We start from the raw sequence: 21,211 nt of genomic DNA, 5'->3' as shown, positions 1-21,211 counted from the left end.
GTGGGGAGTTGGAGGGAGGCGTATGGGCAGACGCTCTGAGGAGGATAAATGCAACTGCAACATGTGCCAGGCTCGGCCTGATTCAGTTCAAGGCGGTTCACCGGGTCCACATGATGGTGGCCCGGATGAGCACATTCTTTGGGTTGGAGGACAAGTGTGCTAGATGTGGGGGAGGACCAGCGAACCATGTCCACATGTTCTGGGCGTGTCCAATACTGGCAGGGATTTGCAGATGTCATATCCCGGGTACTGAAAACAAGGGTGGCGATGAGTCCAGAGGTAGCGATATTTGGGGTGTCAGAAGGCCCGGGCATCCAGGAGGGGATAGAGGCCGACGTTGTGGCCTTTGCTTCCCTGATAGCCCGGCGACAAATACTGTTGGCCTGGAGGGACTCAAAGCCCCCAAGGACCGAAGTATGGCTGTCGGACATGGCAAGCTTTCTCAGCTTGGAGAAGATCAAGTTCGCCTTACGAGGATCACTATCAGGGTTCGCCCGGAGGTGGCAACCATTCATCGACTTCTTCGCGGGGAACTAATCGGGAGCGGGGGCGGGGGCGGCGGGGGGGGGGGGGGGGGGGGGGGGGGGGGGGGGGGAGGATAGGTGGGTCTATCTGCGAGAGTGGTACTTTTATTTGCACTATGTTTTTTGTAATTGGTATCTGCACACTAATGTATATTGTTACTGTTTACAATGCCAAAAATACCTCAATAAAATTGTTTTTAAAAAAGTGCATCGCAAAGAAGGTGCCAAAGTTGGGCATTTGATGCAAGTAAAATATCAGTTACGGAGGGATATAGAGGTGCTTTTTGTCTCTGATGTCTATTGTGCCAGGGTGGAGGCAGTAAATATTAATGTTTTTGTCAGTATTTTGGTGCTTAATGTAAGCTAGCGTTAAGCTGATTAAAAATTTGCAACACAAAATGTAGATATAAATAATATAGCCTAATTTACGGCAGGTTGTATGCCTGAATTAAAGTTGTAGCATGTTCTATACCAGGGGTGGGCAAACTTTTCCGTGCAAGGGCCACATTCAGAAATTCACAATTCACAAAGGGCCGCATAGTATATTAAGTAAAATAATTACTTCACCCGGTTATGATTCTGGGCGCCTCATATAGAACATAGAACAGCACAGAACAGGCCCTTCGGCCCTCGACGTTGTGCCGAGCAATGATCACCCTACTCAAGTCAACGTATCCACCCTATACCAGTAAGTAACCCAACAGCCCCCCCGCATTAACCTTAAAAAAATTTAAAAAAAAAAAAAAAAAATTTTTAAAAAAAATTTTTTTTTTTTTTTTTTTAATGACTTGGTGGGCCGCAGAAATACCTTTGGCGGGCCGCATGCGGCCCGCGGGCCGTAGTTTGCCCACCCCTGTTCTATACTGTATACTTCACCCCCTGTCTATGTACTTTCATTATATACCCTCATGTATTTATCGTATGTTCTATGTTCTGATGTATGGAACAATCTGCCTGGACTGTACGCAGAACAGTACTTTTCACTGTACCTCTGTGCATGTGACAATAAAATCTAATCTGAATCTGATCTAATCCCCCATTCACCGGCCAGGGTGAATTGCCTTTGTGTCTGCTTTATCAAGCCCCCTTCAGAATCTTGCCTGTTTCATTGAGATCAGCAATCACTCTTCCAAACTTCAGAGTATGGCCCAAGCTACTCAGCCCCTGATCGGAGAACAAACCTCTCACCCATGGACCAATCTACTTTCACTGTACTGCCTCAATTACCCTTTGTTAAAATAAGGAGACCAAAACTGCACACACTGCTCCCGGTGTGGTCTGGCTAAAGCACCATACACTGATGCACGGGAATTGGAGCACTGGAATAGGCAAGTCTTGCCACGGAAGGTCAACATGCCATTTGCCTTCCGAATTGCTTGCTGATCTGCACAGTAACTTTGGAGTTCCTCGAACGAGTGAAGCCAAGTCTTCTGAACTTCAACACTTACAAGTCTTACGCCTTTTAAAAAGTATTCTGCTTTTCTAACCTTACGATAAGAAGTAACAGTGCGGTCGAGTCAGGCTCCACCCGAGCTGGGCTGGGATCAGGGTCTGAGTGGGAAACTAACGGGACAATCAGAAAAACTTTAAACTGGCAAAATGGGAGAGGACTACCAGTGTCTGCGTGGGTCTCACCCCCGCAGCCCAAAGACGTGCAGGGTAGGTGGATTGGTCATGCAAAATTGCCTCTTCATTGGAAAAGAGGAACTGAATGCTCTAAATTTATTTTTAAATTGCAGAAACTCGGTTTGTAGTCCCTGGAATTTGGTTAAGGGGTGATTTGATCAAAGTTTTCAAGAGGAACAGAGAACCAAACACAGAAAATTCTGGCCAATCACAGCAGGTCTGACAGCATCTGTGGCGAGCGAACGGAGCTAAAGTTTCGAGTCTGGATGACAGCTCTCTTCTTTCTTACTAAATAGCAGAACAGGCGAGAGGCTGAATTGCCTGCTCCTTGTTCTCATGTTCACAGCAGAAAAACAGCAAAAAATACTTTTTTGTGTGTGCCTGCATGTGCCAAAATACAGAGCTGAACAATTTCAACAAGTTGGACTGAAATTACATTCCAGCCCTCTTGTTCAGCTGCAGTGCGAATGGAAGTGATTAACCAGCTAGCTACAAAACACAAGGGGAAAGAGCTCCCGTGTCTCTACAAACCATGCAGGATGTCTGACTCTCTCCGCCAGATGATGACAAAAACACCAGCTCAAACTGCTTTGGCTCAGTTCCAACAGTTGTTTGCATACAGTGTACTTTCAAAGGGAATAGTTTAAACAGAACCAGACTGCAAGTCAACTTCAACTTAATTCCTCAAATAGTTGCCTACAGGAGTGAACATGGCTGCTGGCTACAGCAAATGGAATATCACAAGACACTTTCTTTCCTCCTCAAAAGTGAATCGTGCCGACAAAGATTTCTGCCTCGCTAACTGGACCACATGTAGCATCCAAATTATAACTCTTAATCCATTCATTTAACTTCTTAAAACATTTATTGGTGTTCTGCTCCACCATGCATGCGTGCAGTATTTACTTACAATATCTAACTGACTGCAAAGATTTATCAAATTGAGGCAGGATGATGTTTGGATGCTGGGGAGTGCGATTCCGAAAAACACTTCAGGATCTCCACCCACTCAATCTCAGTGCTTTTTCCAGAAACAGAGTGAATGACAGTTCAGATCTCTTTCAATGTTGTCCCCAGCAACCTAAAGCTACACAATGTGGACTGATCACGGAGTTGTCCCAGGATGGATTTACATTGTAACCATGTTATGGGCCAACTATTTGAAACACAGAAGATTCAAACAATAACAGTTCACTCAAGAGTGAAGCCACCTCTGAGGGGCGCCTGCTTGGTCGACTCAATTTCACTCCAGTCAGGTTCACAGGAGGAGAGGGACGTCACAGCATGCCAGGTGCTGACTTCAGCCAGTTTGCCTCTTCTTTGTGAAAACGGAAAATCCAACCTCACACATGTAGGTAGTCGTGAAGGGCAATAACAACACAATGTTACTGGATACACCTGGGGAGATGATATTTATCATGGGCTTTCGTTGTGTTTTTTGTGTTATCACAGTTCAGGTACAGCAGCAAATTCTTTTCTTTTGGAGTCAGCTATGAGTTAATAACAGAATCTGGGGTTCGCCCACCATTTCTCCTTTAAAATCTGAAACATTTTCTCTCATTCTCTAGTACTTCCCTGCCTATAACACACGGGCAGCATCCCTATTTGCAGTGGCACAATTGTCAAATACACAACTCAAGAAATCTTTATACTGCTTTGTTCCAGAGTGAAGTATCTTCTTTGTAGGCTGTTAACCAGAGGCCCTGTACAGAACCAACACTCGCACCGCTCTGTCCTGCCCTGGGCTCTCCCTGGCAGCTCTCTCTGGCAGATTCATTGTGAGGTCCTGTCCAGTAGGTACACTGCCTATTTGTGTCTCTGGCCATCTCTTACTTTTAAGAAAGGATTTATCTTTACAGTCCTCTTGTCGTGCTTGCCAGCAGCTAGAAAATGGAAGAAGCTGCCCTCTGTGATTCGACATCAAAGCACATACATAGGGCGCTAGACGTTAAGTGTACGTCCAGGGCATGTGACCTGCTCACAGCTGCCATTTATGGCCGCATTCTCAATAAAAATGCCAACAGCGGCCATTGGGAAATGCAAATCAGGACCATCGTGAAAACACCTCGACCAATTGCTCCATGACCCACCCACACATCATGACCTGCACTTTGAAATACCCTGACCAAATGATGATGGGCAGCATTTAGTTGATAGTATGTAGTAAACAAAAACTATGACAGGCTCTGTACAATGCTCACCAAGAGGTATGTGGCACGGTCAACAGAACTGTCCAGAGTACTGCATGATAAGAGAAGTCAAGGAGATCAAACTGACGCAGAGGTACATGCAAGAAAGAAAGCATGAATCCCAAAACTTCATACAAAAGAACATTTCTGATGTTTAATCAACTGCGCTACTTCATGCTCACAGATTTCAAAGTTTCTATTTACTGAAAGTAGCCACCATCTTCGATAGAGAGTTCATTAGTTTTCTTCTATCATCACAATGTCATATTGCTTATTGGAAGTTTAATTGTTTCCACTTCTTTCCTCACCAATAATACGTCCCTCACTAGAGACCAAATATAAAACCACACTTTTTAAATTAGGAGATTTCACTGGTCTCATTGTTCAATGTGCTGCCAAGATGGACCGATGCTGTGAACCAATATGTCCAAGTCAGATGTGAAGGGCAGACCCGGAGTTGGCTGCGACAGAAGTGAAGGTGATACAACTACTTTCAAAAGAATAACCTTCTTTAGAATAGACAACGGTCCCAACAATGCCTACTACTAAAGGGCAGGAGAGATCAAATTGAAGGGGGACTGAGAAAATAAACCAATCCATAGTACAGAACTATCTGTAGTTATGCAAATTTCTAAAATTAATTTTATCAGCATCAGGAATCGAATGCACGGTGCAAGAGTCCTTCCTGCTAATTTCCTTTGTTCCCATTTCTTATTTGGGATTTTATTATTTTGGCCCGTAATTATAATCGGAATGTGAATTTAAGCAGACTCAAGGTTGAAGCAGCCCACTTGTCCAGGTTTTGATTGGACGAGGATCACTGCGGGTTGTGTGTGGGAGGGGGGGGGGAATATTGAAACACCTTTCTGACAAGCTCCCATTATCTCTTCTTTTAAACTCTGTCCTGCCATGTAGTCACGATTAGGGAGCCTGTACACCACTCCCACAAGTGACTCTTTGGCTTATCATTTTTCACCCCAATCCACTTCGACATCCATTTTTCCAGAACTTGGGTCATCCTCTCTAATGTGTCATCATTAATTGACAGAGCCACCCCTCCACCTTTTCCTAACTTCCTGTCCTTAACTTAATGTCACATACCCCTCGATATTCAGGTCCCAATCTCGGTCATCCTGTAGTCATGTCTCTGTAATGGCTGTCAGATCATACTCATTTCTTTCTGTTTGCATCATCAGTTCATCAGTTTTGTTTTGCTACCAAGTAGCTATCTTTTGCTTATGACCTTTGTGGTTCTTGTGGTATTTAGTACTTGACCAAATTTCTCACCATGCAATCTGGTTTTGGCTACAATTTGTACCACAGTCAGTTTATCATATCCCATATCAGTACCTATCTCTCTTGCCTTTTGTCTACCACATCCTCCCAAATTTGATCCCTTCCCCCCAGTATTTAGTTTAAAACTCTCTCGACGTGCCGAGTTATGTGGCTCGGCAGAACACCAGCCCACCACAGTTCAGATGTAAAGCGCCACACGGTACAGATCCCGCTTTCCGCAGGACTGGGACCAGTGCCCCATGAACCATAACCCACATCAGTCTTTGAGCCACACTTTAATTTCTCTAGTCTGATTTGTCCTATGCCAGTTTGCACATGCCTCAGGTAATAAGGCAGAGATCACCACCTTCCGCTTCTTAATTCGGTGCTGAGCCCCTCATACCGACTATGCAGAACCTCCTTTCTCATCCTGCCTCGGTCATTGCTACCCGCATGGACCACGACCACTGGATCCCCCCCTCCCACTGCAGGTTCCTCTCCAGCCCTGAGAAAATGTCTCGAACCTGACACCGGGCAGGAGCTATCGCTGTCTGAGCTCTCACTGAGCTGCAGAGAACAGTGTCAATCACCCTCACTATATGTAGTTAGCACTGCTCCCTCAGAGCGCCAGGGACCCGGGTTCAATTCCAGCCTTGGGTGAATGTCTAAATGGAGTTTGTACTTTCTCCCCGTGTCTGTGTGCGTTTCCTCCAGGTGCTCCGGTTTCCTCCCACAGTTCAAGGAGTGCAGGTTAGGTGGATTGGCCATGGTAAACTGCCCCTTAGTGTCCAAAGATGCGCAGGTTAATTGGGGTTACGTGGATAGGGTGGGCAAGTGGACCTAGGATTGGTGCAGGCTTGATGGGCTGAAAGATCATCTTCTGCACTGTAGGGAGTCTATGGACTCTGAGCCAAAGCTCCTCAAACCATAGACACTTCCTGCAGACGAGGGGGTTTTCCCTGGAGCACAATACGTTATCCAGGAGCTCCCACATGCTGCAGCCCCAACACATCACCTGTCCTGCCATCCTTAATGTGCTTTAATTAACTACCTAATTATTTTATTCAATTGATTATTTTCTTTTTGTATTATTAATCTTGCCACAAGTTCCTGTACTATTTTAAACCTTAGGAACAGAATAGATCTTAATCACTCAACAAACTAGCTTTAGAGTCAGAGAACTTTATTGAAATCCCCCCCCCCCCCCCCCCCCGGATTTATCCTCAAATCCGTTCTGAATCCTCCCCTGTAGTAGAGCAAGGATCCAACCCTACCAGGTGAAAAAGCAAAGGGGTACCTTCCTCTCCTCACTGCTCCATCAAGGTCACACTCAAATCCTCCAAGCACAGCCATTGATTTGCGTAAACTCTAAGTGATAACATGATGTTTGGGGCATTGACTCCCAACTAGAAAACTGCACATTTCAGATCTCATCCATCTCTGACCCATTTGCCTCAGATAGGAAGCTCAACATTCATAAATCAAACTGCACAATTAAGCATCCCTATATTCCATCTTTCAAATGCCAACATCTGACATTCTGGGGAGTGGGTCAAGGGCCAAAATGCAATCACGATCCTCAAAAATAATTACTCCACTTGGAAAATCAGTGAGAGGAACTGAACCTCAGTGAATGTCTGTCACAATTCTAGATATTTAACCAAAAAACCTCTAACAGTTACACCCAAAACAATTTGAAGGTGGAAAAGATCACTGCCCGAGATTCTGCCCCTCCAGTCCCAGAACACTAACTGATGTCAAGGAATACAGTACTTCAAAACGTCCTCCAGGACTGAACCCAAATAATCATTGTTCAAGTGCAATCCCAACAGGTAACAGAATGGATGAGACTATGTCCACTATGATCCAAATATTGCTCCCTCCCCATGTCCACTATAATCCAGATATTGCTCCCCATGTCCTCTTTAATCCAGATATTGCTCCCTCCCCATGTCCAGCATAATCCAGATATTGCTCCCTCCCCATGTCCTCTTTAATCCAGATATTGCTCCCTCCCCCTGTCCACTATAATCCAGATATTGCTCCCTCCCCCTGTCCACTATAATCCGGATATAGCTCCCTCCCAATGTCCTCTTTAATCCAGATATTGCTCCCTCCCAATGTCCTCTTTAATCCAGATATTGCTCCCTCCCCCTGTCCACTATAATCCAGATATAGCTCCCTCCCAATGTCCTCTTTAATCCAGATATTGCTCCCTCCCAATGTCCTCTTTAATCCAGATATTGCTCTCTCCCCATGTCCACTATAATCCAGATATTGCTCCCTCCCCATGTCCACTATAATCCAGATATTGCTCCCTCCCCATGTCCTCTTTAATCCAGATATTGCTCCCTCCCAATGTCCTCTTTAATCCAGATATTGCTCCCTCCCCCTGTCCACTATAATCTAGATATTGCTCTCTCCCCATGTCCACTATAATCTAGATATTGCTCCCTCCCCATGTCCTCTTTAATCCAGATATTGCTCCCTCCCCCTGTCCACTATAATCTAGATATTGCTCCCTCCCCATGTCCACTATAATACAGATATTGCTCCCTCCCCATGTCCACTATAATCCAGATATAGCTCCCTCCCCCTGTCCACTATAATCCAGATATAGCTCCCTCCCCATGTCCACTATAATCCAGATATTGCTCCCTCGCCATGTCCTCTATAATCCAGATATTGCTCCCTCCCCATGTCCACTATAATCCAGATATAGCTCCCTCCCCCTGTCCACTATAATCCAGATATTGCTCCCTCCCCCTGTCCACTATAATCTAGATATTGCTCCCTCCCCCTGTCCACTATAATCCAGATATTGCTCCCTCCCCTGTCCACTATAATCCAGATATTGCTCCCTCCCCATGTCCACTATAATCCAGATATTGCTCCCTCCTCATGATCAAGCGGTTTGGTATGCAAACCAACAATGACGTACAACAGTATTGATGCTAATTTAAGTTCTAAGTATCTTCCCCACACTCTGGGTACTTAGAGCAAAGTAATTCAGCAATATTTGTGGATTATCTGACCTACCCCATAGCGAATGCCTACCTGAAACAATGGTAATAAACTGGTGTTAAGTGTAATGCGTGTCATGCCTATTACGTTTTGTATTTGAGTTGGGGAAAACCCACTCAATGTACTGGCCAACACCATCCTCGGCAGCCAACCGGATGAGAAATTGACCCGACTATAGATGTGAGGAACGCTGATGATCTGTCCCGCACATTAAAATCAACCTCTCTCATTGCTACATTGTAACTACTCAAACTCTGTCCAGGGTCATCGAACACTGTAGGAGTTTGACAGGACTGCAGGGTAAACGGGCATCCGATTCAGAACCAAGATATACAGAAAGCCCCGTGTTCAGTGTTAAATGCAAAGTTTCCACTGAAATATCTGATCACGGTTGCTGTGCAACATTAGTTTAAGATTCTTGAACAAAGTAAGAATGGAGTGGGAGCTGAACGTGAAGAGTCAGCCATGGTTCCCATTCCCCATAGTTAGCGACTAATTGGCCACCGCAAAGAGCAAGTGTGTGGACATCGGGAGAGACGTCTGCTGTGGTTCCTTGCAATAATACATTTATATAATGCCACAGGAGCATTATAAAACAAATATAACAGAGCCACATCAGGAGATATTAGGTGATCAAACACTTGGTCAGAGAGGCAGACTTTAATGAGTGTCTTAGGAGGGGAAAGCAAGGGAAAGAGGCAGAGGGTTTCGGGCTTACACAGGAAGCAAGGCCATTTGAGGGCAGCACGGTAGCATTGTGGATAGCACAATTGCTTCACAGCTCCAGGGTCCCAGGTTCGATTCCGGCTTGGGTCACCGTCTGTGCGGAGTCTGCACATCCTCCCCGTGTGTGCGTGGGTTTCCTCCGGGTGCTCCGGTTTCCTCCCACAGTCCAAAGATGTGCAGGTTAGGTGGATTGGCCATGATAAATTGCCCTTAGTGTCCAAAATTGCCCTAAATGTTGGGTGGGGTTAATGGGTTATGGGGATAGGGTGGAGGTGTTGACCTTGGGTAGGGTGCTCTTTCCAAGAGCCGGTGCAGACTCAATGGGCCGAATGGCCTCCTTCTCAACTGTAAATTCTATGGTTTGAGCAACATAACGAGAGGGCTAGCATGCATTGCTTTTTAAAAATCTTTATCCAATTAAGGGACAATTTAGCATGGCCAATTCACCTACCCTGCACTTCATTTTGGGCTGTGGGGGGTGAGAGCCACGCAGACACAGGGAGAATGTGCAAACTCCACATGGACAGGGCCAGGATCGAACCCGGGTCCTCAGCGCCTTGAGGCAGCAGCGCGAACCACTGGTCCACCCTGCATACATATGGTTAGCATGTCTTCAAGATTATCCATCTATTCAATTGGGGCTGTGCACTGGTCAACAGGTAGCTGACCCTGTGAAGAATCCATACAACTGAGCACACTGATCGTTCATGGAGGGGGGAAAAAACTTGATGTGCTCACTACACTGTTGAGCCATCTTGCAGCACGGCAGTGTACCAGTTACCGTTCAGGGTTTGGACACTCTCATCTAAATCAGAATGTTGTAAGTTTAAGTCCAATTTCAGGAACTCGGGCACAAATTCTAGGCTGACACGTCAGTGCAGTGCTGAGGGAGTGCTGCACTGTCAGAGTGCTGTCTTTCTAGTGAGACATTAAACTGAGGCAATATTTACCTCTCAAGTGGGTCTAAAAGATGCCATGGTACTATCCTGAAGAGAAGATGGGGGAGTTCTTGCCAGCGCCCTGGCCAATATTTATCCTTCAATCAACACCTCAAAACCGATGTCTGATCATTATCACATTGCTGCTGTGCAGAAACTGACTGCCCGTTTCCTCTGTTACAAAGGCTACAATTTAAAGAAGTACTGTGAAGTACTTTGGGATGTCCTGATATGGTGAAAGGTACTATGGCCTGTATGTCTTTCTTCACTAGCACTGGTAGAATTTCAGGCCAGTAAGAGTCAGTGTGTTTGGAAAGAGAGTGAAGAAAGTTACTAAATATTCGGGTGTATGGGTAACAAGGTATCAATGCTTCAAATCATCGAATCTCTACAGCGCAGGAGGCCATTCAGCCCATCGAGTCTTCACCAACCCTCTGAATGAGCACCCTACCTAGGCCTGCTCCCCTTAGCCATCCCTATAACCCAACCAACCTGCACATCTTTTGGACACGAACGGGCACTTTATGCCAATCCATCTAACCTGCATCTGGTGGGAGGAAACCGGAGCACCCGGGGGAAACCCACGCAGACACGGGGAGAATGTGCAGACTCCACACAAACAGTGACCCGAGGACGGAATTGAACCCGGGTCCCTGGCGCCGTGAGGCAGCAGCGCTAACCACTGTGCCACCTCACTACAATGCCACTAGGACTTTGTTTAATTCTTGTGCCAACAAGCAGAATGAATTTGAATGTGTGGGCATGTCTATCTTTTGTTTTAGAAATTTAGATCATTGGATGTATCAAATGAAAAATGTATCGAAAAATAATCTGAAATTCTACAAAGGAGCGGTTATCAAAGTTTGTTCTGAACTGAGGAAGAGCAAAGAAATCTGCAGAAGGCAGGAGATCGCAGAAGGACATAAACGGGCCAGAAGAATGGGCAGATGCAGGCTAATAGCCAAAGGGAGGCTGTACAATATTCCATCAACAATAAAGAGTGAGAATATATTTAAAATGGTAGATTTTGCTTTTCAACAGATGTGATGTTACACGTGATGTTTATGTGATTTGCAGAAATACTTATCCAGCAGACAAATAAAAAAAACTCCAATTCAAAGACAAATGAGAATTTTACGGTTTATACAGACAGATGGCAAATTAAAACAGTGATTCTGTGCAAAAAGAAGAATTATTGAGCGTACTAATCTGAACAGCGGACTGACCCGAGGCGGAGGATTCATTTGCAGTAAAAGGGAAGCAGCCGAGCAGTTTCAATGCTGCAGTAGCAAAGTGGCAAGACAAAATTGAGTTTTTAATTCATTGGATAATTTGTGGCTAACCATAAACTCAACAGGTTCATTGATGTCCATCGGGCAAGGAATCTGCTACAGCTACCTGTCCTGCATTTGTCTCTAGCTCTACACAACACAGCTGCTGCAGGTACCCAGGGTTGAGCAATGAATTCGATCTCACCACCATAGTCCACATCCCAAGGATAGGAAAAAAATGCAGCCAGGTGCGAATGAATGATTCTTCTTCCATCAGCTATCGTACAAATAACTAGACAAGTGGAAGAAAATTGATGGTATTTTGTTGCACAGAAATGTGGATATACAATTTTCATCCTGGATCAAGGTTTTGAAGGCAGCAGGATAAACCACAAGCTGTTTATTGTCCGCACTGGATACTGAAGTGTTCGGCATCAGAGTCCGTCCAACAAAGGCCAACACCTGACATTAAATACAACAAAGGGAACGCACTGCACAGAAGTCACCCTCCTCAAACAAGCGGGATGGGGGAGAAAAGGGAAATGTAAACCTGTATTTTCTGCTTCTAACCCGAAAACCTTTTACGGTAGAACAGAGAAGAGAAACTGAGCAGTTTAAAATTAACATTGGCCAAATAAAAAGCATATGTCTCTGGGATCAACAATAATGGAAGCGTACCCAATTCCAGAGATCAGTGAGCACATTCAGACGTGCTTGCCTTAAGTGTGCGCATGCGTGTGCTCACAAGCGCGGTGCTAACTGTTTCAACAGCTGTGCAAATAAGATGCTTTTCTATTTGTTTCTTCAGTTATGTTGGAGTGTGAACAGAGTGCCTCAACAGTTCAGAAGCTCAATGTATCCACGCCCAACCAAACTGACCCACATCAGGAACAACTGGCATTGATCCAGTCGCTCTCGAATAGACCAAACTACACGGTGTTATATGGGAGGTACAGGGAGATAGATAAACGGGTGGCTATCAAGCAGAGGTCAGAGAGAAATGACCAAAACCTTGGTCGGAATAAAATGAATTAGAGAAAGTTTTTAAAAGTAGAAACAGAAATGGAGAGGTTCAGTGTGGAATTAATGAGAACAGGACCATGGAACTGTTGGATTTATGACCAATGGTAGTGTGTGAAAGGCCAGGACAGGTTGGGGAGTTCACAGATAGGGAAGAGTCGCTTGCGAAGAGAGTTGAAGACAAAGGGTTGGTCCGGGGGTGGAGCACAGAGTCTCACTGTAAGCGGATGACTTACTGTTGTATGTCTCAGACCCAATGGAGGGGATGGGGGAAATTATGGGAATCTTAGGGGGGTTTGGCCGGTTTTCGGGGTACAAGCTTAATATAGGGAAGAGAGAGTTGCTTGTGGTTCAGGCGAGAGGTCCGGAGAGCCGACTGGGGGAACTGCCGTTTAGAGTGGTAGGGGACAGTTTTAGGTACTTGAGTATTCAGGTGGCGAGGGATTGGGACAGGCCACACAAATTGAACATGTCCCGGTTTGTGGACCAGATGAAGGAGGATGTCCGGAGATGGGATGCGCTCCCGTTGTCTCTGGCGGGTAGGGTGCAGTCGGTAAAAATGATGGTCATCCCGAGGTTCCTATTCGATTTCCAGTGCCTCCCCATCTTCATCCCACAGTCCTTTTTTAAGCGGATCAATAAGATTATCGTGGGCTTTGTGTGGGGGGCCAAGCCCCCGTGGGTGAAGAGAGCAATGCTCGAGCAGAGGAGGGCTGGTGCTGCCAAATTTCAGTAATTACTACTGGGTGGCTAATATAGCCATGGTTAGGAGGTGGCTGGTGGGGGGGGGGGGGGGGGGGGGGGGGGAGAACCGGCATGGGTGCGCATGGAGGCGGCTTCGTGTAAGGGCACAAGTTTGGGGGCATTGGTGATGGCGCGCCTGCCATTCCCGCCGGCGCGGTACTCCACCTGTCCAGTGGTGATGGCGCGCCTGCCATTCCCGCCGGCGCGGTACTCCACCTGTCCAGTGGTGGTGGCGGCCCTGAGAGTCTGGGGCAGTGGAGGAGACATGTGGGAGCAGAGGGGGCATCGGTCTGGTCCCCAATCTGCGACAACCATCGATTTGCCCCGGGGCGGATGAACAGGGGGGTTCCGAATTTGGCGGAGAGCGGGGATTGAGAGGATGGGGGACTTGTTCTTGGGAGGTAGCTTCCCGAGTATGAGGGCGCTGGAGGAGAAGTTTGCATTGGCTGGGGGGGAATGAGTTCCGATATTTACAGGTACGGGACTTTTTGCGGAAGCAGGTACCAACCTTCCCACTCCTGCCGCTAAGGGAGATTCAGGATAGGGTGGTCTCTACAGGATGGACATTGTTGATTTTGTTGCTGTTGAAATGCCAAAGAAATACCTCAATAAAATGTTTATTAAAAAAAAGAGGTTTGAAGACACGGGTAAGGGTTTTAATTTATTGTTTGTAAAGACGTACATCCATCGAGAGTACGCCAGAGAGGACAGAAGGTTGCAACTAGACCTTAGGATGGCTGTGAGTCAGTTCGAGATCTCCGGCTCAATCCCGGTTTTGTGCTGAATAGTTGACCTCAAGCTGGCAAAACAGGACATTACTGTCATAAAGGACACTAAAGCCAAACATAAGAATTGGAGAGAAATAGGTACATTTTAAATTTGAAACATTAATAAAGTTCTGTCATTAATCAGATAGTTGGTGGTTGAATCAGAGTATCGGTGGTTCCCCCACCAATCGAATTAAGGAAGCTATATCCCTTTAGTTATACAAAGGCATGGCAACAAATAACAGCATCTGATTTATTCAGTGTAGCTGGTATAATGGGATCTACAAGTTTGATGCTTTAAACAATCTAATTGTTAACTCCTGTGGCAGCAATGCCATCACTAGACTGTAATAACTGGTAAACAAAGTTTTAATATTATGTTCATTTGAATTTTCAAAACAACATTGCACAATATAATTACATATTCTTTCTTCCCAAACTCAAATTATTCCTCAGGAGAGCATTTTGGGTGATATAACTGGATGAAATGCAGGTGGTTACAGGTGGTGGGTGGGCAGATTGAGTGTTAAACAGATACTATTTTGGCACATTAACGTGTATTGACTTAAATGTAATTAGGCCAATGGCAAACAGAGGGAATATTTAGGATCATGCGTTATTACACAGAAGTGTGATGTTTCCTAGCAGTAAAGACAAGTTTGATACTCTTGATGCATATACATTTTTAAAAATAGTAAATTGATTATTTGGGTTATCTGCATTTTTTGGAATCTTTGTTTTGCGGAAGTGTCACTAAAATTTGAGAGCTTCTAACCAGGAAATTAGGAGTAGAACATTCTTCTTACATAGTCTCAGTCTCATTAGTGTTTATAATTTCATCAACAAAGCACATATCCAAAACAGGGCTTCCAAATGAACTATCCTTACCAATGCTGCTGCTGGAGAGCTGGGGTAGAGTGTTTAGGACAGAGGGGAGGAGAAATTTCTTCACCCAGAGAGAGGTCAGCCTGTGGAATTCATTACCACAGGAAGTAGCGGAGGCCAAAAAACATTGTGGCCTGGATCCTCCGCTTCACCAGCACCGCACCGGCGAGGGATGGCCACAACGGGAAACCTCATTGGCTAGCTGCCGGAAAGGAGGATCCCGCTGCCGGTGGGGGCACGCCGTACCGGAAAACGGGGCTGTTGGGACGGAGAATCCCACCCTGTATATTTTCAAGAAGCAGTTAGGGATAGCAATTAGGGTGAAGGGGATCAAAGGATATGCGGGGAAAAGCGTAATTAGTCTATTGAGTTGGATGATCAGCCTTGATCATAATGAATGGCAGAGTAGGCTTGAAGGGCCGAATGGCTTCCCCCTGCTCCTACTTTCTAAGTTCCTATTTCAGATCCAACAGCTACTTTACATCAGCACGTGCCGCAAACAATGGGAGCAGTATTGACAGAAATACTGAATTCTCACTACAAAAGTTGAGATGAGGAGCTGCCAGCAACAAATCCAGATGTTTCAGATTGCCGAAGGATGCTTGCTGCATATTTCAGAACAAGGAGGATCCATCCTACAAAAATGGATCTAGCAGCTCAAAATGAGAGAAGATAAGCCATCAAAACCTAAAATGACATCTTAAAAAATGCCTTATGTGCACACTTATACACTATTTATATTCTCCATTTCCTCTAGATTTGGACAGCAGAATGCTTAAACGAGCAAAGAGTAGGAGCATAATTACACAACTCCCATGGATTTTTTAATAAGATTGAAATTAATTAAGCAAGTCGCAAAATGGAGATTGATATATATCTTACGGGCAGATTTTTAAAATAAATAACATGAATTTATTTTTATTTTGGATAAGTCCACCCAGTAACGATGTTGCTGCTAATTCTTCTCCATCCACGTGCAAAATGATTTTTGTTATGTGGCCCAATATCCCAGTAATACTCAGGTATGCAGCACCAGCAGAAAACAAATAAACGTAGCCCTGCTGCCTCACGGTGCCGAGGATCCGGGTTCGATCCCGGCTCTGGGTCACTGTCCGTGTGGAGTTTGCACATTCTCCGTGTGTCTGCGTGGCTCTCCCCCCACAACCCAAAGATGTGCGGGGTAGGTGGATTGGCCACGGCTAAATTGCCCCATTATTGGAAAAAATGAATTGGGTTCTTAAATTTCTTTTTTTTAAAAAGAAAACAAAAAAAAGATATAATTTTTTTTAAGTTGCCAACGGTATGGAAGAAGAATATCACACACGCAAGAGAAAATGCTGGAAAATCTCAGCAGGTCTGGCAGCATCTGTAGGGAGAGAAAAGAGCTAACGTTTCGAGTCCGATGACTCTTTGTCAAAGCTTTCGCCCAGCGAGACTGGCAACACTATTCAACGTTAATTGGTCTACTCAACGTGGTCCCAGAGGCTTCGCCCCACAATTAAATGCTCGTCATCTAATTTACCGGCACCGCACTCGCCATGCCTCATGGGCATCTAACTACCCTCCCCGTCCATATGGCCCCCAACCCTCCCTTCACACACACTCCCACCACTGAACTACGCGTGTGACGAATGAAGCCCCCTCTGTATCTCCTCAACTCTCCCATAATCGTCAGGAGAGGGCCCAGACTGGTGGTGGGGTGCCAGACTACTTAGAGGAGTGTGCCCTGGAGGTGACTGGTGTGGCCGAGGGCAGTGCGGTCACCCACACGGAGGCTGGCAGAGGTGAGGAACCACCGGGCTCCACCCAGAGGATCTGTCAAACGGGAGTTGGTATTGCCTCACTGACTGACCCATCCCTCCCACTGGCCACATTTCCATTCCCCCGCAGGTCCTTCAGCCAATGATGATGGCCTATCCGGGGTGGCTCCCTCCCCAGACTTCCATGAGACCATCTTGGCGGAGAGCTCCAAGGAACACGATCGATATGTCACAGCTGTCATCCCCACCCTCCACCAGCGCAGAGACACGCACCTCGGAGGGGGATGTTCGTGGTCAGGCTTCTGGGGCACAATCTGTTGAGCACCGCACAGCTGCTGATGTACATCAGGTGGAGGCAGGAAGCCCCCCCCCCCCCAGGCGAGACCGCAGTGGGAGATCTGCTGGATCCCAGGACCCAGCTGGGTCCCAGTCAGATGCTGAGCCTGTGGAAGTGGGTTACCTGGAGCTGATGGACATTAGGGTGCCACCTTAACATTCAGAGGGAGATGTCAGTGACACTTCAGCAGGTCCACAGCCACTTGGAGGTGCCCCAGAGGCTACGGGCACAGATGTCGCCGACAATGTGTGGCACCGAGGCCAACACTGCGAGGGTGGCGACCGCAGTGGAGAGCCTGGTGCACGACGCAGGCACCATTGATGAGGGTTTCCAAGGCGTTGTGCAGTCAGTAACGGCCATGGCTTAGGGTCTCGGCAGAATATCCAACTCGCTGGGGGATGTGACCCAGTACCAGGCTGACCGTGTTCTGCTCTCAGATGGGAATGGCCAAGGCACTGCAGAGCTTGTCCCAGTCGCAGGTGGTCATTGCGGAGGCGTTACAGAGAATGGCCCAGTCACTGAGGAGCATCACCGGGGGCGTCGACATGACGGTGCGGACCATGGGGAGGCGCCAGACTCAAGGTGAACCCCAGTGCCCTATGCCCACCGCCCGGACCTATCCATGGAGTGGGGATGGTGGCCACAAGCGCCCCAGAGTTTAACCCCTCTGATGAGGCAGCATCTCGCAGCCAGCACACCGATGTGACAGCAGGAGCACCGGAGCCCACTGGCCCCGGAGGACCCACCAGGGGCAGCGAAGGCCACGGGACATGTAAACAGCTGGCTGCCTTCACAGGACATGACTGGACATAGTGGTAGAGTTGGAAGGTTAAGTTCAGGATCACTGCCGACACAGTCCCAGATGATGTTACACATACCCTAGGAGGGTGGGAGATGGGGGTGGGTGAGGTATCGATGATGGAACAGGTCACGTCCTGTGAATCGGGCGAGTATGACAGGCCCCCCTGGCCCTCTGGGCTTGCCGGAATCTCGCCACTGTCCTGCAGCCTCTGGCTGGCCCTCCGGTTCCACCCTGGGCTTGTCCTCCAGCTCCTGCTGGTCCAGCTCTGCCTGATCCTCCTCAGGAGGTGGCCACATGTTTCTCATCACCAATCTCTAGCTCGTCATCCCGCTGCTGTGTGAGGTTGTGGGCAGGTCACCACAAAGCAGGCGACCCTCCGGGCGGGGAAATGTACTGCAGGGCACCACCGGAGCATCTCGAGGAGCCCGATGCACTGCTCGATCACGGCCCGTGTGGCCGCATGGGCCTCATTGCACTGGAGTAATTAGGCAGGTCCTTAGCGGGTACCCCTGATCCCCCAAGAACCAGCCGCCCATCCTGGAGTGGTTCACGAAGAGGCTGGGGATGACCGACTGCCCCAGGATGCAGCGCCGTGGACGCTCCCCCGGGAAAGCGTGCACACACATCCATGATCTTCATGTGGTGGTCACACATCAGCTGGATATTCAGGGAATGGAACCCCCAGATGGTCCGATGAGCACAGGGCAACATATGTGACATCTATTACCCGCTGGATGCATGGCATTCTAGTGATGGCGGAGAATCCCACTGACTGGGCATCCTGTTGGGATTGGTCCATGCCAAAGTTGATGTAGTTCTCCACCCGGGCAAACAGGATATCAGTGACCTGTCAGATACACCTGCGGGCTGTGACCAAGGTGCCACAAAGGGCCCCGTTCAAACTCTGGAAGGATCCCGGAGGCATAAAAGTTCAGGGCTGCAGCAACAGTGACTGCCACCGAAAGCGGATGTGCTCCTCCTCCTCCACGTGGTTCCACATCCGTGAGGACGTCGCACCATCTCCTTGTTGAGGCGAGTCTCCTGCGGTACACGCTGTCAGTCAGCTGTTCGAACGGCCAGCGATGCCTGTACACGCTGTGCCGTCGCGGGTCTCCCTCTCTGGGCCCCTCCCCAGCCTGATGGGCGGCCGAGTCCTCGGTGTGGGCCAGGGTCTGGGCCGCTGCCTCAAGCCATCTGCAGACACTGCTGCTGCTGTCACTGGCATCTGGGCACCTGGCCTAGCAGCAGCAGCAGCTCTAGGGTAAGTTATGCTGGGTCCAAAATCCCTTCCATAGCGTTTTATATTTGTACGGCATTGGGAGAGGGTGATAAACTGACAAACAGCAGTGGCTCCCACCCAGACACCCTCCACTGATCCTCCCCCCCCCACCCCGAACGCTCTGCCCAGGCACACCCGGCCGAAGAGGTGGGGCAGACGGGCAGGGACAGGGGTTGCTCCAGGAACAGTTACACAATCCAGGGGTTAGCATGGGGGTGCCGCGCGCGGTTGTGCCCCTCTCTCCGCCCAGCAACTTATCCCACCCGTCTGGATGGTGCCCCCCCCCCCCTCCCCCTTATCGTCGAGCACTGGGGCAGCAAGCCCAGTACCCCCCGGGCTCTTTGCTTGTGAGCACAGATTGCTACTCCCCCTCCTCGGCTCCCCGCAGAAGCCTACCAGGTTCAAGTTTTTCCAAAAGTAGTACTAATCGGCAGCAATGTGACCACTTGCTGGGGAGGCCGCTGAATGATGGGAGGCTTTTGGATATGGGGCAACTCTCGTTAATTGTATGGAAATAAGGCTTGCCACACTAGTTTCTTGCCACACTACGGTGAGATCCCAATTTCGCCTACGGGGGCGGGCTGGCTGCATCGCAAACTGTTTTACATCTGCCGTGGTTCTCGTTTTTCAGCCTCACCCGCTATTCACCAGCCTCCTTGCGCCTGAGGGAGTGCATAACAAGGCCGGAGAATCATTAATGTCCTTCACATCAACACTAAATTGCTCTGCAAAAAACAATTTCCCAACTCCAGCAACTTCTGAAAGTTCATTCTGACAAATAAGAGGTTAAAAACGCACAGTCCCACCTCCAAAGTAGGTTTAACTTGAGCGACAAAATGTAATTGGAGACTCAGACTGGGATTTAATAATGCTACATTGTTCTCCTCCATTTATTTGGCATCAGTAAACACTCAGCACTGGCAACTAGCTTGTAATTTCATACAATCTGGATACAAAATGTCTCAAGACCCTTCTACCTACACACACACTGCTCGCATGGCACAGCGCTACAACGTGTTTGGTATACAATAAAATGCATTTCTCTCCACACCAAATAACTGATTCTTGCCAAGAAAGGAAATGTGCAGACATGGGGAGCGGGGGAGGTACTTCAGCAAATCTCTTAACCAGTTGAATTATTTCAAAACTGGATTGTCCCAACCCCTCAAATTATATGTCGTTTCATACTGCATTGTCAAAAATCAGAGTTTAGTTTCCTGCAACTGTACAAGACCATTGCTTGCAAAAGTTGGAGAAACTTGCCACAAATAAAGTTGAACAATAGAGTTTATATCAGGCAGAAACCTGGTCTTCCAAACCAAGAAACCATCAAAGAGTAAAATCAATCTTGTATGCATTTTGGGACAGAGTAAGAATCAGTTTTTTTTTAAAGTAGAAATCCAGAAAAGCTAACTGAAGATTCTCTTCCATAAATTGTTTCAAGAAAATTTCAATTCAAATCACTGATCAATAAAATGTCTGCAGAATAAAGTACATTGCACTCACCCTCTTGCTGGATCCAATGCGATTGCCCGAGGCTGATCCAGGTCTTGCCAAAATAATACTTTCCGCAAAGATCCATCTAAATTAGCAACTTCAATCCGATTGGTTTCTGAGTCTGCCCAGTATAACTTTTTCCCCAACCAATCACACGCCAGTCCATCGGGAGATACAAGCCCTGATATCACTATATTCTGAGTGTTACCTGTCTGATTTAGAAAAATCAGCTTGATCGCTTCTTCACTCACGTCAGTCCAGTATACTAGATCCTCGGAAAATATAAAATCCACCGCAGCTGCGTCTTCTAAACCAGCAACAACAACCGTGGCGTTAGTCTTTGCACCAGCAGCATCCACCAACCTCAAGTCTCGCCGATTTGCAAATAACAACAGTGGTGAACCTATGTTCATAAAGAAATAAACGTTATTGACAACTATCAGCAAAACATCAGTCCCTCCCACAAAAGAAAACCCGATCACGAGCACAATAGCCAGGAAACAAAAATTTACTTCTCAACAATTAATCCATCTAATAATAATCTTTT

At 47.3% G+C, this 21,211-nt stretch overlaps 1 protein-coding gene across 1 annotated transcript in view; it reads right to left on the bottom strand.

Annotated features, from left to right (window-relative positions):
* lrp6 (low density lipoprotein receptor-related protein 6) overlaps positions 1 to 21,062 on the bottom strand; it is a 233,531-nt gene extending 212,469 nt beyond the window's left edge. Inside the window, exon 1 of the mRNA XM_038780256.1 lies at positions 20,674 to 21,062. The gene's annotated coding sequence lies outside the window, so the exon portion shown is untranslated. The remainder of the gene's footprint in view (positions 1 to 20,673) is intronic.
* Between the last annotated feature and the right edge of the window lie 149 nt (positions 21,063 to 21,211).

Source organism: Scyliorhinus canicula, chromosome 20 (genome assembly GCF_902713615.1).
Source record: "Scyliorhinus canicula chromosome 20, sScyCan1.1, whole genome shotgun sequence".
Taxonomy (NCBI): domain Eukaryota; kingdom Metazoa; phylum Chordata; class Chondrichthyes; order Carcharhiniformes; family Scyliorhinidae; genus Scyliorhinus; species Scyliorhinus canicula.
Note: the sequence above shows the minus strand (reverse complement) of the source record. Positions and strands in the feature narration are given on the sequence as shown.